The following is a 15,652-nucleotide window of genomic DNA, read 5'->3' as shown; positions in this document are numbered from 1 at the left end:
GGTCCTGTGGTCATCCTGACCGGGTAGTCGATAAGATTTGTACTCGGTACATATTTTGGGTTTTGAATTTTTTTTTTTTTTTTTTGTTTTGTTTTGTTTTCTGTGGTAAGTTGCGTAAAAAGCCTTTTATACGTGTTCAATGATCGAACTCGAGCTTAGGCCTGAGATCATCGGGTCTTTACCAAGGTTTATCTCGTGTTAAAAAAAGAGGTTATATACATCTAAAGTATGTAGCTATAGCCTATATGCCCTATAATATGTAGATCATATACCCTCTAATATGCAGCTATACACCCTATAGCATGTAGCTATATATCCTATTATATGAGCTATGCGCTTTGTATCCAATATTTTGGGTTTAGATGCAAACAAACTTTGTATGCTAGGCTTATTGAATATATAGAACTAGGTGGGTTTTTTAGTAATTGGGAGTAAAACTTCGGGTTTATAAGAAAAAAACCCTTGTTAAAAATTTTTAGTTTCAGATAGTTCAAGCTAAAATTTTAATTATGTGAAAGGATTATGTTATAGTCATTCTAGTGTTGAAAAGTAATCTCCAATTAATGGCAGACATGTGTCTCACATTATGCGTAATCGAGTCAACACTTCAATATAACCAAAGGCATAATTTGGTTGACTCGACACGCCAACGTTTTTTGAGGACAATTCAAAAGGTGTTACTTGTCGATCCTGGCTAAGACAACTGCTTAATCACCCCACTCGACCGACTAAATCGGCCGACATCTTGCGAATACGACTCAAAAGCCGGTGCTTCTCGACCACTGAACGAGTAGAAAGGCAACAAAATACCTCGAGCCCCTCTCGCGTACTGACAACTGATCACGTGGCCTTCATCCCATACTTGATCGAAGTTACCATTCTACCCTAACACCACCACTATAAATAGGGATATTATTTTCAATAATAAGGTAAAGATCTTTACCTTTGCCCGCTGTGCTTAAGAACTACTGCAGTTCATTTTTACTTCTCCACTCAAGCAAAATCACTGACTTGATCGTCGGAGGGACAACCGGGGAACCCAACCCTACCCTCTTATGATTTTCTACTTGTGCATGGAAGAACAGTCTACTCCAGAATCAGACATTTGGAGGGTTAGAGGACCTCCGTCACCTTAATCACTTCTTTCATTTTGACTGTTTGATATTAGCCATCAACGGATTAAATTTGAATTCTACATTCACTTTGTGTTGTTTTATTTATATCTTAAAATAAATGTGACTTTTCGTAAATAATTGTAATAGACCATCTTCTTCCAAGATGAGAAAATTTACGATCTGTCACAAAAACACAATATTATGACCAGAATAAATTATACTTTTCTTTTTTCCCCTTTGTTTTCCTCTTCCAAAATTTAATAGATGTAGAGGCCTTGTGAGAAACTTGTTGTCGATTAGGGGGCTTCTTTGTAATTGACCATGATTTTCATTTTTATCTTGGTCACACGGGCGCGTGCGATTTAATGGCGTTGGCAAGGACCGAGTCGCGTGGGCTCTATTAATTCATTTGCCCCGCACTCCCTCACCTTAGACTTCCATTTGTAGTTTATATTGTAATTTGCAATATTTTATAATTCGATTTACTTGTTTTTAATAGTAAATTTCAACTAACACATGGACCTAGTTCCTTAATATATGTAACTTAGATTAATTAGATGCACATTTTGGATCGGATCAAAATATGACATTCTCATCCATAATCCTTGCAGATAGGTAACCGATCGTTGCAGATAGGTAACCGATCGAATTTTTTTTTTTTTCAACAAGAACATTGTCACTTGTCAGTCAATAAATGACTATGATCTATTTTTAAGTACAACATAAAAATAAAAGTAATTCATAGCGTGTATGATGATAATTAAAATACTGACATAATTTAATCTTTTCAGTTTAAAATTTTGTTTTTCCGGTGCTTTTTTTTGAATGAAAATAGGGCATACTGCCCTATCATGTATATATAATTCATAAAGAGAGTTGTTACAAAAGATATCTGATTGTGAATTGGCCCGAGACTTCGAGTTGGAGGGTATTAGACCAAATCACCCAAAGATGTCTATGTGAAGAGAACAAAACAAAACATCTAGCAGGAACAATAAAAACAGTGTATAACCAGTCTACAACAAGAACCCTGGTATTTGGGACTGAGAAACAAAAAAAAAAGAAAAGAACTGCTAACAAAGAGGCCACTATCCATGAGGACTAGGAAGACCATTGCTGTCTGCACTTGATTCCGCAATATCAGGGAGCCCCGAGCTGAAGATGAGCTTGTTTAACTTACTAGCTTTCTTGGAAGAGGAGGCACCTGTCCAGAAAAGAAGAAAGTGAACCGTCTTGTTGATGATATGCCGCGGCGTAGAAGACTGATTAGAGAAGATGAAGTCATTCCTAGCTTTCCAAATGATCCAACAAACCGTAGGAAAACTGAGGCCCCATAAAAGTCTAGCGGTTGCTTGAATGGACTTGTCTGAACAGATAGAGAGACAATGGTGGATGCTTGTGGGGAGAAAGACAATACCAATTTTGGCTAGCCATGGAACCCAGATCTGCTTAGAGAAGTTGCATGAGAGGAAAAGGTGGTCGTGGGACTCATGGTCATCACAGAAGGGGCAGTTAGTGTCTGTCAGCCAACCATGAGTTGCTAATCTATCTTTAGTTTTCAATCTGTAAAGACTAAGCCAAGAAAACAACTGAACTTTACTAGGCATAAGCTTATTCCATACAACAGCATTATATGGGTAACGCTGACCTCTATCCATGATGAATCTGTACATGGATCTAACAGTAAAAGACTTGGAATCTGAAAGTAGCCACGATGGTCTGTTAGCAGATGAAGAAGGAGCAAGCTTAGAGTCATGCAGGAGTTGGATGAGAGCTTGGACTTGGCTTCTGTCGGTATCAGATGTTGGTCGCCTGAGGATTGGTTTCCACGACCAACTCTCCCCCACGGATCTCCCTTGGGACTCCGCTGGAATGAACTTGGAGAAGGCCAGGAGATAGGCCTTGGGGAATAAGCTAGCAAGGGAGTTAACTCCTAACCATTTGTCTTCCCAGAAGAGAATCCTAGAACCTTTTCCTAGAGCCCATTTGACTGATCCATAGAAAAATTGGTAGCAGGAGGTGACATCTTTCCAGAATTTTGAGCTCTGACACCCGTGAGAGGGGTTGTGCAGGTTGGAGTGATAGATGGACTGGAGGACTTTGCCTACGTGGTTGTTGTTGTCAAGGAAATTCCAAAGCCATTTAGACAGGAGGGAGATGTTGAATGAGTGAAGGTTGGAGACCCCAAGGCCCCCACTGGCTTTAGGAGAGCAAATTATGTCCCAACTGACAGGGTGGGTGGATTTGGAGTTAGCGTTAGCACCACCCCAAAGGAAATCACGTCTGATTTTGTCAATCTTCTTGATGAGCTAACAAGGGAGTTTGAAGAAGGACATGAAGTAAAGGGGGATGGAGGAGAGGACAGATTTGAGAAGAACCAGTCTTCCCCCAATGGAAAGCTGTTTACTCTTCCATATGGAAAGCTTACGATGGAGATTGTCGAGCAGAGGTTGCCAGTCAGCCTTAGAGAGGGATCATCTTCTCATGGGAAGGCCAAGGTACTTAAAAGGAGGTGATGCAAAGGCACAATTGAGGATGTTAGCTAGAAGTGGACCCTTGGTAACAGATTTACCACTATAGAACATGTTGGATTTGGAGAAGTTGATAGATAGACCAGAGGTTAGTTCGAAGAGATATAAGATAGATTTGAGATTGGTAATGTCTGTGGGGTTGGCCTTGCAGAAAACAATTGTGTCATCTGCAAACTACAAGGACTTGATGTCATTGAGCATACCCTTCAAATGGAGTTCAGAGAGATCTCCGTGATCACAACTATTATGAAGCATCATGCACAGGACGTCAGCCACGAGAAGGAACAACATAGGTGAAAGGGGGTATCCTTGTTTGAGACCCCTATGACAGGAGAAGGGGTTGGTTGGAGACCCATTAACCAATACAGACGAGGTAGAAGATATCGGGATGGAGGAGATCCAAGAACACCATTTGGGCCCAAAGCCTCTAGCTTGAAGGATGGACATGAGGAAATCCCAGCTAACACAGTCGAAAGCTTTGTGAAAATCTAGCTTAATGATACAGGCCTCTAACTTTTTGGAAAAGCACTGGTTAACTACCTCATGACCCAAAATGATGGAGTCAATGGTAGATTTACCATGCTGAAAAGCAGATTGGGTAGGGTGGATTAAGGATGGGAGAAAAAGGCTAAGTCTGTTGGCCAACACTTTGGTGAAAATTTTAAAGAGGCTATTGAGGAGACTAATGGGTCTGAAGTTTGATGCTAGAGAAGGGGATAAGTTTTTGGGAATGAGGGATATGAATGATCGGTTGATGAGGTGGAGATGAGTGGAGTCTGAGTAGAGGTGCCTGAAAAAAGCTAGGATGTCTGGTTTTAGAGTTTCCCAAAAGGATTGGTAGAAAAGGATGGAGAATCCATCAGGACCTGGGGCTTTGTCTGGGTGAAGACCAAAGACTGCAGCTCTGATTTCAGATACTGAGAAGGGGCTGTCTAAAGAGAGGAGGTAGGGGTTAGGCTGAGGGTATAAATGGCTCCAATCTAACTGGAAAGAGGAGATGAGTTTAGCTTTGAAAATGTCTGAGAAGAAAAGGAAGAAGGCATGTTTTTTCTCTTCCTCGGAGAAGGTAAGGGTGTTGTTGAAGGTGATATGAGGAATGCAGTTTTTTCTTCTGTGATGGGAGGCTATTTTGTGGAAGAAGGAGGTATTGAAGTCACCCTCTCGCAGTCATTGGAGTCTAGACCTCTGCTTCCAGTAGGTCTCTTCTTGCTTGGCTAGAGAGGAGAGATTGTTTCTGAGGGAAATTCTAAGATTGATTTCAGAGGTATGGAGAGGTCTGCTTTCTTCCAAAATGTTGAGGGAATGGATGGTGTTAAGATAGGTGGATTTCTTGGAGTTGTTGGAGCCAAAAATATCTTTTCTCCATCTCTTGATTCTTTTTTTGAGGATTTTGAGTTCCAAAATGTTTTTCCGGTGCTTGGGATGTCTTTATGTTTTGGTGCTAATTAAAATTACTTAGTAGATGCTTATCTAAGCATTTACATGTCATAATTTTGCTCATTTGTTTGCAAAGTTTAAAGATGCATGTAGCATGTGTTACTATTGGAATTCTTCTAACCCTGAGTTTATTGTTCATGAGATCAATGTTGATATACCTTCTATTGATTCTTATTAATATAAACCATTTTTTGCTATTAAGTATAAAGTATAGTACATGCCACCAAAAAACCTTGTCCACATTATTTTGATTCTTGAGAGAAATTATTGACATACTTGGAGAGAAATATTGGGTATAGATCCTAATGTAATTGGATTTCCACGTAAATTCTACAATCCTACATATTTATGAGGGAATCTTGCAGATCTAAATATCAATCCACTACATTGCTATCCGTACTAATGAGAATGTAATTGGAAAGTTGGATGCAATAGTATCCAGCTTCTGTCGGCGCACACTTAATGCACGAGATCATGTGAGCAATTATGTGATTAATACTACACCTCTAATCAAGTCACATGATTTTGGTCCCCTTTTCGTCATTGAGAAGGTAAATATAGTGGAAGACTTAATTTATTTTATTTGTGACGTTTCCATGAAAAGCGTAAACTAATTGAGAAGGTAATTTTAACAGTAAAGTGACAAAAGATGGCTTAAGTTGACGGGAACGTATAGGGGTCTAAGTGCTTGTCACGTAGTGCAAATTAGAGGTGCTGGAACAATAATATGATTATTTTTTTTGGGGGTGATTTACTAAATGTTAGTTCCCTAAATATTTAATATTTTGATGAAATATTAAGCAATCTACTACCTAACTAGTTGCCAATTTGTGGTTATCCTTAGTACAATATTAGTCATTATTTTTAGTGGAAGTTTTACGAAGTTATGGTGTAGTGCTGCTCACTATTATCTTTTCCCTCAGAGGTTTTAATATAGAGCAAGACTCCTATCAACTTAAGTGGATAGGGAATAGTTGTCCACCAAACTTTTTAGCCACTCATTTATTAATATATAAAAAGTCTCTTCATATCATGCAATGATCCCTAGGCAAGATCCATGGATAAAAAGTTTGGTGGACAACTATTTCCTATCCACTTAAGTTGATAGGAGTTTTCACCTTTAAGATATTCCTATATAATAATAGGAGGATGCAAGATTTACTATTCATGCTATAGTAAATAATACAGTAAATTACTGTAGTTTTGTTACTGTAGCACAGACAAGAGGGGGTTTTAATCTATTCCTCTATAATAATAGGAGGATGCAAGATTTACTATTCATGCTATAGTAAATAACACAGTAAATTACTACAGTTTTGTTACTGTAGCACAGACAAGAAGGATCCAATAGGCATTTTAAAAAATATTACTGTAACACTGGCAAAATCGTATTTAAATATAGAATTACTGTAGCAAAAATAAAAAAAATAGAATTCGTGGTTTGCACGGCGTGCACTAGTCGGTTTAATGCGGAAACAAGGTCCTCTCCTACCTTATTCTTCCCGTGTGGAAAAATAAAACATGAAAGTTTTTTGAGTGAAGGAGAGAAAATATTTTGGTGGAGTTGGTCTTTATGCCAACTTGAAGTTGATAGCAACATTAGAACATGGGCTTGGAAAATTTAAGCTACTGTTTTGTTGGTTATGTAAGAATAGTCAACTTCAAGATTGTGCCAACTTTTGATGATGTGAACTTGGAGAATAATTCAATAAATTGGCGATCAATCAAGTCCAACTGCTATCATATTATATTGCAATTTAGAGAGGTCATCCTCGTGTAATTTATAGGGATAAATAAGCTCAAAATATACTATATATATTAATGAAGTCTCTTGTCTCATGGCTAATTTTTAACTGAATTCGGTGCAAATTGAGTACAGCTCGAACTTTTCAGAGAAAGATTTTCTTTTTCTTCAATAAATGGAATTATTGATTGATTATTATGATTCATTAAGAAAAGAATAATACCAACTATACAATAATTTCTACCCTATTTTGGACCCACAAAACACAAACATAAAATACAAATTTGACGAGAGAAAACGAAAACGCAAAAGCGTTATTTTGGTTGCACTTTTCCTGGTATACTTTTTTTCCATGTCATTTTAGTAGAGCTGAGCTCTTTTTTGAGAAGATATCCATAATTAATGGGTTTCACTATGGATCGCGAGACCAAGACACCGACACTAATAACAAAATAAATAATGATCATAATCATGGTGAAAACAGCTAAAAGAAACCAAAACAATAAAGACAAATCGGTAACAGTTAAAGAATCAATTTATAATTACATCCTCAAACCCATTAAGTCATATTTGTAATTGACTCCTCAAAATCCATTAAATTAAAATGAGCCTTGATACAATGACCCAAAATATGGAACCAACAAGGAGGACATATAAGGTGCCCCCTCCAATTGCATAATGAGCTGGTCATCATTAATGATAGTCAGCTCATTATGCAATAGGAGGGGAACATCTCACTTGTCCCTCCTGTTGGTCTCATATTTTGGGTCACTGGGGAATTTTTTAATTAAAATTCATAATGAAAGAATTATATGAGTTCGTAGTATTAAAGTGCACCAAATAAATACTAGTATTTAGATCGCTAGATTTCATAATTCATGCACAGATTTAAGGATTGACATTTTTTAAATACACATTTAATGTCATGAACGAAACCAATTGGATACTTTTGTGAATAAATGTGAATATTTGGAGTTTTGTGGATGGGTGGGGAGGAGAAGCAAGGGCTAAAATCCCTACATTAAATATCACATAAACCCCTTTAAGTTTAGAGGTTATCAGAAAACCCTTTAACTTTCAAATTTTATCATAAAGCCGCCCTAAAAGTAGGGGTTATGGGGATATTTTCATTTGGGGGTTTATCCGATAATCCTCCGAAGTTAGGATGGTTTTCTAATATTTAGCCAAACCTATAATATAAAAATGTATCTGATTTAACATTTGAATAAACAGTAAACACAATTGTGATCCTTGATTTTCTTAAAATAAATTTTTTAAAAACTGATCCTCTCCCGTTCTATGAGTGCAGCCAGCATACTAAGTACACAGTAAAAAGTTATGCTATTCATAAGAAAGTAACATTTTCAGGTAGAAATTTTTCTTAAGAACGCCGAAGTTTTAAAGTAGACTGCTACAAATTCAATAAATAATTAAAAAGGAATACCATGGGATCCCATTTTCACAATTACTGTTCATGGACGAGTACAGAGGCCATACTTGTGTTAATGGATGGATGGATATGTGCAATGGAAGGAACTCACCTAGGTTGTCGTTTGGCAACGGATTAAATGCCGGGTTACGAAGAGCTCGTTAATTTGTCAAATACAAATAAATAAATAAATCTATGGAAGGAACGAAGTAAGTAACCTTGCATATAAGGTTGGGCGTATGTCGGGTCGACCCGCGGGCTGATCCAGCTCAGCCTAACATGGGTCATGATTCAGCCCGACCCGTAATGAGCAAGGCCTGACCCGGCCAGTAGTGGGTCGGGCCTGACCCGGTCTATGATATATCCGCGTCACGGGCTGGGCTAGGTCCAACCCTAGACCCAGGACGAGAGAAATAGACCCAACCCACCATTAACCTGACTAGGTCCAGCCTAGCCCATCATTAACCCGACTCGATGTAGAAGAATGGTCATAAAGATAGCAAACAAGACATTTCCTTGAAGAATTTGACGAATATAAATTAAAGGAATTCGGCTCCTTGAACATTAATGATTAACATATTTTTGTCATTTGTCCTCTTATATTTGTAATTTAAATTTAAATTAAAGAAAAGTTATTAACTTCCCGTCGATATAGGCCTTTTTTCAAAGTCCAAACTGTTGGAAATTTATCAAATAATTAAAATTATAGCATGAAATAAATCCGAACAAAATAAACAATTAAATCTGGTCTGACGAGAGCAGTCGTGTATTCACTGCCCTAGAAGATTGAGAACTCGCCTATCGCCCTGGCGCAAATGGTTCTCTCTCTCCCTAGCGTTAAAAGCCCCCATAAATGGCCGGCCTCCGTACTCGGGCGAGAGTACAGAGCTTCAACTCAGATGAAGAAGATTGCCCAAAAAAATTAATAACAAAATTTATAGAGGGAAAAACAATTTTCTTTAAACCAGAGGAGAGGAGAAAAACTTTATTTTCTCTTATGTTTTAGAATGTGAATAAGGGTGTATTTATAGGGTTGAGGGAGAGAGGATTCTTTTTAATTTTTCGATGTGGGACTAAAACACAAAGGCAAAATTGCCTTTTCTTAATAAATATCCAACAGTCCCCCCTCCCCCAAAGGCAATATTGACTGAAAACTCAGAAATAAATAAATAAATCAAGAAATTATAAAACAAATATAGGTTGGGCAACCTTACGTATCGTGAATTCGGGAGAGGTAGCTTTCGGCTTTGAACCTTTCCTTAGTGAGTTCATCGCCACCTGAGGGACATAATGGACTAAGCCTTGAATTAGGCCCCTTGAATCAGGTATTGATAAAAACACACACAATACGTCTTCATCTATTGAGCAAAGCAGGTTGAGCGTTAAAGACCATGCTCACAATAAACCGACTCATGAGAGTTTCTAGGGGTCAGCCCAGCCCCCCTAACCGCGGCCATCACAGTTCCTCTCACGTAGGTAAGTCCTCAAATGGTACTACAGCTGCTTATTTAATACCCTCCATAATACACACGTTGAACTTATTAAGAGTAAAACTCAGCCTAGCTAGCTGTATTATAAAAGCATCGTCATCATAGAGAAGGGGTAGTAGCACAAGCTACATAGTGATATATGAATATATCTGGGTCGATGCTCCACACGAGTGTCACTAGTCCAGCTTTTTTCTACCACATTAAACCAACATTGGGACTACATCTCCAAATAAGGGTTGGGTTACCGCTGTCAGTGACCTCATCTACGGGCTTAACCCCATCTCCCTCGATGAATCCAGAACCACACTCCTGGATAGACCCTTTGTCAAAGGGTCAGCAAGATTCTTTTCACAGACTAAACAAAGTCTAGAATCACAACTTTATCTAGCAGGCGTTGTATTTATTTATCAAGTTCTTATTTTGTAATTAGTCCATCATATTGTTTGAAATTGACATTAGGTCATGGTCTATGATCATAAAAGATCATAGTCTATGTCTGAAGATGTAAACACATAGTGTTTGTGCAGATTAGGATTTAACCTTAATATTTGAACATTTCAAACTAATGTGGAACTAAAATTCTGTAGTTATGCATATGCACATATATGAATGAAATTAATAATAGATACATGCAGAGCATTCAAGAGAACAATATATTTCATACTTCATAATTCATATGCATAAAATTTTTAAAATTCTTCTATTATAAGAGGCTACAAATTGGTTGCCTACAAAGGAGACATTCCAAATTTAAATCGGTTGCCTACAAATGAGACCTTCCAAATTTAAATTGGTTGTCTACAAAAGAGACCTTTCAAATTTATGTTGCCATTTTCTAGTACCACCTCTTATACAAATAATAATAATAATAATATTTGTACATACGTGCTTTAAATTTTACAAGTGCATTCTTGCATAAAACCTTGTAATTAATCATGTAACAAATGTAAGTTATGTAAAAGGACATATGAACATTTATTGTAATATCCATCATAACACAATAAAAGAGATGAACTTTACATTTGAAGATTTGAAATATAATCCACCATATAAAATAAAATTTTAAAAGATGCACCTCTTTGATTTGGTTCGCTCATATATTGATCATTTATCATTAGGCAATATATGATGCAAGAAGCGTAATTAAATAAATGCATATGAATTTTTTTTTCATAATTCTGGTTCCTCTAACCAAAAACTCATTAAGTAAAAAGATTAAAGTTTTACCCGGGTAGTTAGCCAGGTAAGGATAGTACTAGAGGTTGATCAAAGATCAATTAAGTACATTGTTCCTTGCAGAGCACGTTACACAACCCCTAAAGCTTGCCTTAGACACCAACTAATCCAAGAAAACTTGAATCAGTTCACTCAATGAGTTTTTGTTCCTTAACAGTATATAGAAACTTTAAAATATTTTCTGCAAGCATTTAATTTGCCAAGCAATTATACTGCAAACATATGTTGGATAAGGCCGAGGAGGGGTTTACTTATTGATGTTCGAACCTCATGATTTTCATGTCTTGAGAGTAAAAACCCATCTGCTGCAGACAACTACCACATAAGTTGCTGAACAAATTTGCATTCACTTTTACCACCTTCTGTAATAAGCTTATTAGATGCATAAACACTCCAAAGTATGGAATTATTAATAGAAGGCACCATATGGATAGCTTAAAGAAATAAATGCATTAAACCATCACAAAATTTAAATACTTCAAAGCATATATATATATATATATATATATATATATATATCTATATATATATATATCCAGATTTTGTTCACTTGTCAAAACCATGTATATGAGGCTTTCAAGAAAAAAAGTAAGTACACTGATACAAATTTTATAGACATGTTTCATTGAACATTACAAAAGCGTGCATATTCACTGGTACAAGGGGAGAATGGTAGGTTTTAGAGGATTCTTACATATATAAAATAGGCTTTAGAAACCAAATTTTCATAGAATAGTAATTGTATTTTTATGAACAAAGAAGAATAATTCTCTGATGAACATAGAAACCAAATTTTCATAGAATAGTAATTGTATTTTTATGAACAAAGAAGAATAATTCTCTGATGAACAGTGCTCTATGTAAGCATTAAGCATTTTTATGAACAAAGAAGAATAATTCTCTGATGAACAGTGCTCTATGTAAGCATTAAGCAGATTTTTTTAAAATAAAATGAACATTAAAAAACTATTTTTAAATGAACAGTAACTTTTTTTTAAAAATTGAACAATACCGTTCTTAAAACAAATGAACAGTATAGTTTTTATTTTTAATTAACAACAATTAAATAAATACAATAAATATAGTATTTATCAATAATTAAAACCATTAATTACATATTTAAAATTATTTCGGATTAACTTCAAATTCAATTTGAACAGAAATAATTAACAACAATTAAAAGTAATTAATTGTAGCAATAAATTAGATTAATTACTAGTTAAGAACAATTAATAGTAATTAATCTATTACAGTAACAATTTGATAATAATAATTAAATCGGATGAACAGTAACTATATCGGATGAACAGTAACGGTCTCGGATGAACAATAACACAACTGAATTTTTTTTGTTCTTTTTTTTAACAATTAATAGATAATCAAGCAATTAGCAGTAATTTTTTTTTCTGAGCAGTAACTTTTTTAAATGAACAGTAAATACACAATTAACATGATTTTTATGAACAGTAATTTTTCGGGTGAACAGTAACCGAAAACAATATTTTTTTAAGCAATGTTAACAGTAGATATACGAATAGATCTAAATCAATAGTAACAGAAAAGATGAATTTTTTTTCCCGAATGAACAGTAGAGTATTCCAATGAACAGTAACTTTTAAAATAATTTTTCCTGATTTAAATCAAAAGCTATAAACTTCTCAATCTTCTAGATTGTTGGAAATTTATCAGATAATTAAAATTATAGTATGAAATAAATCTGAATAATATAAATAATTAAATCTGGCCTGACGAGAGCAGTCATGTATTCACTGCCCTAGAAGATTAAGAACCCGTCTATCGTCCTGACGTAAATGGTTCTCTCCCCCATAATGGTAAAAACCCCTGAAAATGGCCGGGCTCCGTACTTGGGCGAGAGTACAGAGCTTCAGCTCAGATGAAGAAGATTGCTCAAAAAAATTAATAACAAAATTTAAAGAGGGGAAAAACAATTTTCTTTAAACCAGAGGAGAGGAGAAAAACTTTATTTTCTCTTATGTTTTAGAATGTGAATAAGGGTGTAATTATAGGGTTGAGGGAGAGAGGATTCTTTTTAATTTTCCGATGTGGGACTAATACACAAAGGCAAAATTGCATTTTCTTAATAAATATCCAACACAAACCACATATATCTTTATATTTGAGATTTTTTATGTGTGATATTTATCTTTGTGTGTGCGTGTCTCATTTAAAATAAAGAGTAAAATAGGAAAAAATAGTAATTTAAATATAATTATTAATAGATAAGAATACAAAGTTAATATAGTTTAGATATAAAAATGAAAAAATTAGGAAAAAGTTAAAAAAATCAAGGCCCGACCCATGAGCCATAGGCCCAGGGCCAGACCCGACTCGGCCCGCCTCTAGACGGGTCGTGGGTCGGGCCAGGTCCAATCACAGACCTATAATCAGAGAAGTAGGCCCAACTCACTCTGATCCGAGTGGGCCCGTAGTCAGATCCAGGCTGGCCTTGAACCCGACGGGTAAGGTTAGAAGCCTGAACTAGCTCAATCCATGCCCACCCGTACTTGCATAGTTTGGCAAATATATAAAATACAAAAGGATTAAGATAGCCGCTCTAGAGGGGTTAAAATGAGTTAACACCTCAAAATGATGTTTACTTAGACTCCTACTCCTATTTAGGACGCTTAAAATATAATCTCTCTAATTTTTTATTTTTATTTTCGAGAAGAAAGATAATCACTCTAATTATAAAGAAAATAGTCATAATTCTCAATATTTCAAAACACTAAAAACGATCACAAGGTTAAAATAAATTTTACTTAACAAATTATCAATTTAATATTCTGAATTAAAAAATAGGCTAAATATATTTACCCTTCTCTTTAATACAACTTCCTTATATATTTTCCAAATGGGGTCTGCTATTAAGTATTTTCTCTTTGGCGGTATAATTTATCTCAGATCAAGGGGTCCCGCTAAGTATCGAAAAATGGTGAAAATAGAGTCAATCAATGTCGTACAATTCAAAAGAAAGGCTCAATATTGAAATTGGATTTATATAGGAAAAAAGAAGACTAATTAATTCATTACACACTAGTAGAAAAATGATCAACCTAGACAGAACTTTTTTCGTCTAGTTTGACACAACCTAGATGAAAAATTTTTTGTCTAGGTTAATCCGTCTATGTTGCATCAACCTAGACGAAAAATTCTGTCTAGGTAGGCAACCTAGAGGGAAGGCCTTCCTAGACGAAAATTTTTCTTCTAGGATGTATCTTAGACAGAAAATTTTCGTCTAGGATGGTGGGTGAGCCAAAATTATTTTTCGATAAAAGAAAGTTTTCTACCCGACCAACTGAAATTAGGGTTTTGTCACTCGCTAGGGGTTTTAAGCAACTTTCTCCCCTTTTCTCTCCTCTCAGCCTCTATTCTCCTCCTGCTCAATCTCGCTATCTCAATCCTAATGGGTAAAGAAAAACTCAATCGAAATCTCATCTCGATTCGAGTTTTTTTCACAGAGATCTAATCTCATTAGCTCTTCTTCATTTTTTGCAGCGAGAATCAAGGTCCACGAGTTGTGCAGGAAATCGAAAGGCCGATCTCCTGAACCAACTCAAGGATCTCAAGGTGGAGCTCGCCCTCTTCCGCATCACCAAGGTCACCGACGATTCCCCTAACAAGCTCTCCAAGATGTAATCTCCTCCGCCTCTTGATTCATTTTTCAAATTTTTTGATTATTTTTAGATTTTTTGAGATTTTCCCCACCTCGTGCATTTGATGACAGCAAGGTGGTAAGGCTCGGGATAGCACAAGTGCTAACAGTGATCTCACAGAAGTAGAAGGTGGCGCTGAGGGAGACTTATAAGAAGAAAAAGTTCATGTCTAAGTATCTCAGGCCCAAGAAAACTCGTGCCATCAGGAGGAAGCTTACCAAGCATCAGGTAACGAATTATCACGATCTAGTTTTTGATTTCTTATAATGTACTATTATAAATTTTCCATTTTTATCCATTACCAATGAAGATCTAAGCAATTTAAGTGGCTATCATGCTTAGTAATGCTGCACAGTTTTCATATGTTGTGGAGTTTGTTGCATGATTAATTAGCAGCTTGTTCTTCTTCGAGTTAATTTTCAGTTACTTTTTGATAATTAGTATAACCGATTATATTCTTGTCCTTAAGTTTAGAGAGAAAGTAAATTAAAATAAGAAAGTAAGGAATTATGAAGACACTATAAGTGCCAGATACAAGTTCTGTTTATTTCTTTGTTTTAATATATGTATTAATAGTTTACATATTTAATACTGTAAATTATAAATTATGTAAAGTTCATCAAAGTTATAGTTATTTCTTTTTTTTAATATATGAATTGTTTACATATTTACTTTATAGGGGGAGAACTAGTATAGATTGAGCGGACAAGTAATGGAATTCAAGCAGCTGAACATCTATGTTTGTGAAGCCTTTGAGAAGGGGCATGATATCACAAACATGGGGTAGAGGATAGAAGAATGTAAAAAGATTATAAATATATCTCATTTCGTTCCAATTGTAAATAAATATATAAATTTAAAATTAGTTATTATCTATGTAAACAATTTATGTATCGCTCTAGTATTTTGGTGAATGTATTATTTGAATATAATTAGATTTAATATTGGAGTATAATTAGATTGTGTTGGATATGAATATGATTTGGTGTTATGCAA

The 15,652-nt window shown here is 35.5% G+C and overlaps 1 pseudogene; it reads left to right on the top strand.

Moving 5' to 3' along the window:
- On the top strand, window positions 14,407-15,347 carry LOC109821785 (annotated as a pseudogene).

Source organism: Asparagus officinalis, chromosome 8, assembly GCF_001876935.1.
Source record: "Asparagus officinalis chromosome 8, Aspof.V1, whole genome shotgun sequence".
Lineage (NCBI taxonomy): Eukaryota > Viridiplantae > Streptophyta > Magnoliopsida > Asparagales > Asparagaceae > Asparagus > Asparagus officinalis.
Note: the sequence above shows the minus strand (reverse complement) of the source record. Positions and strands in the feature narration are given on the sequence as shown.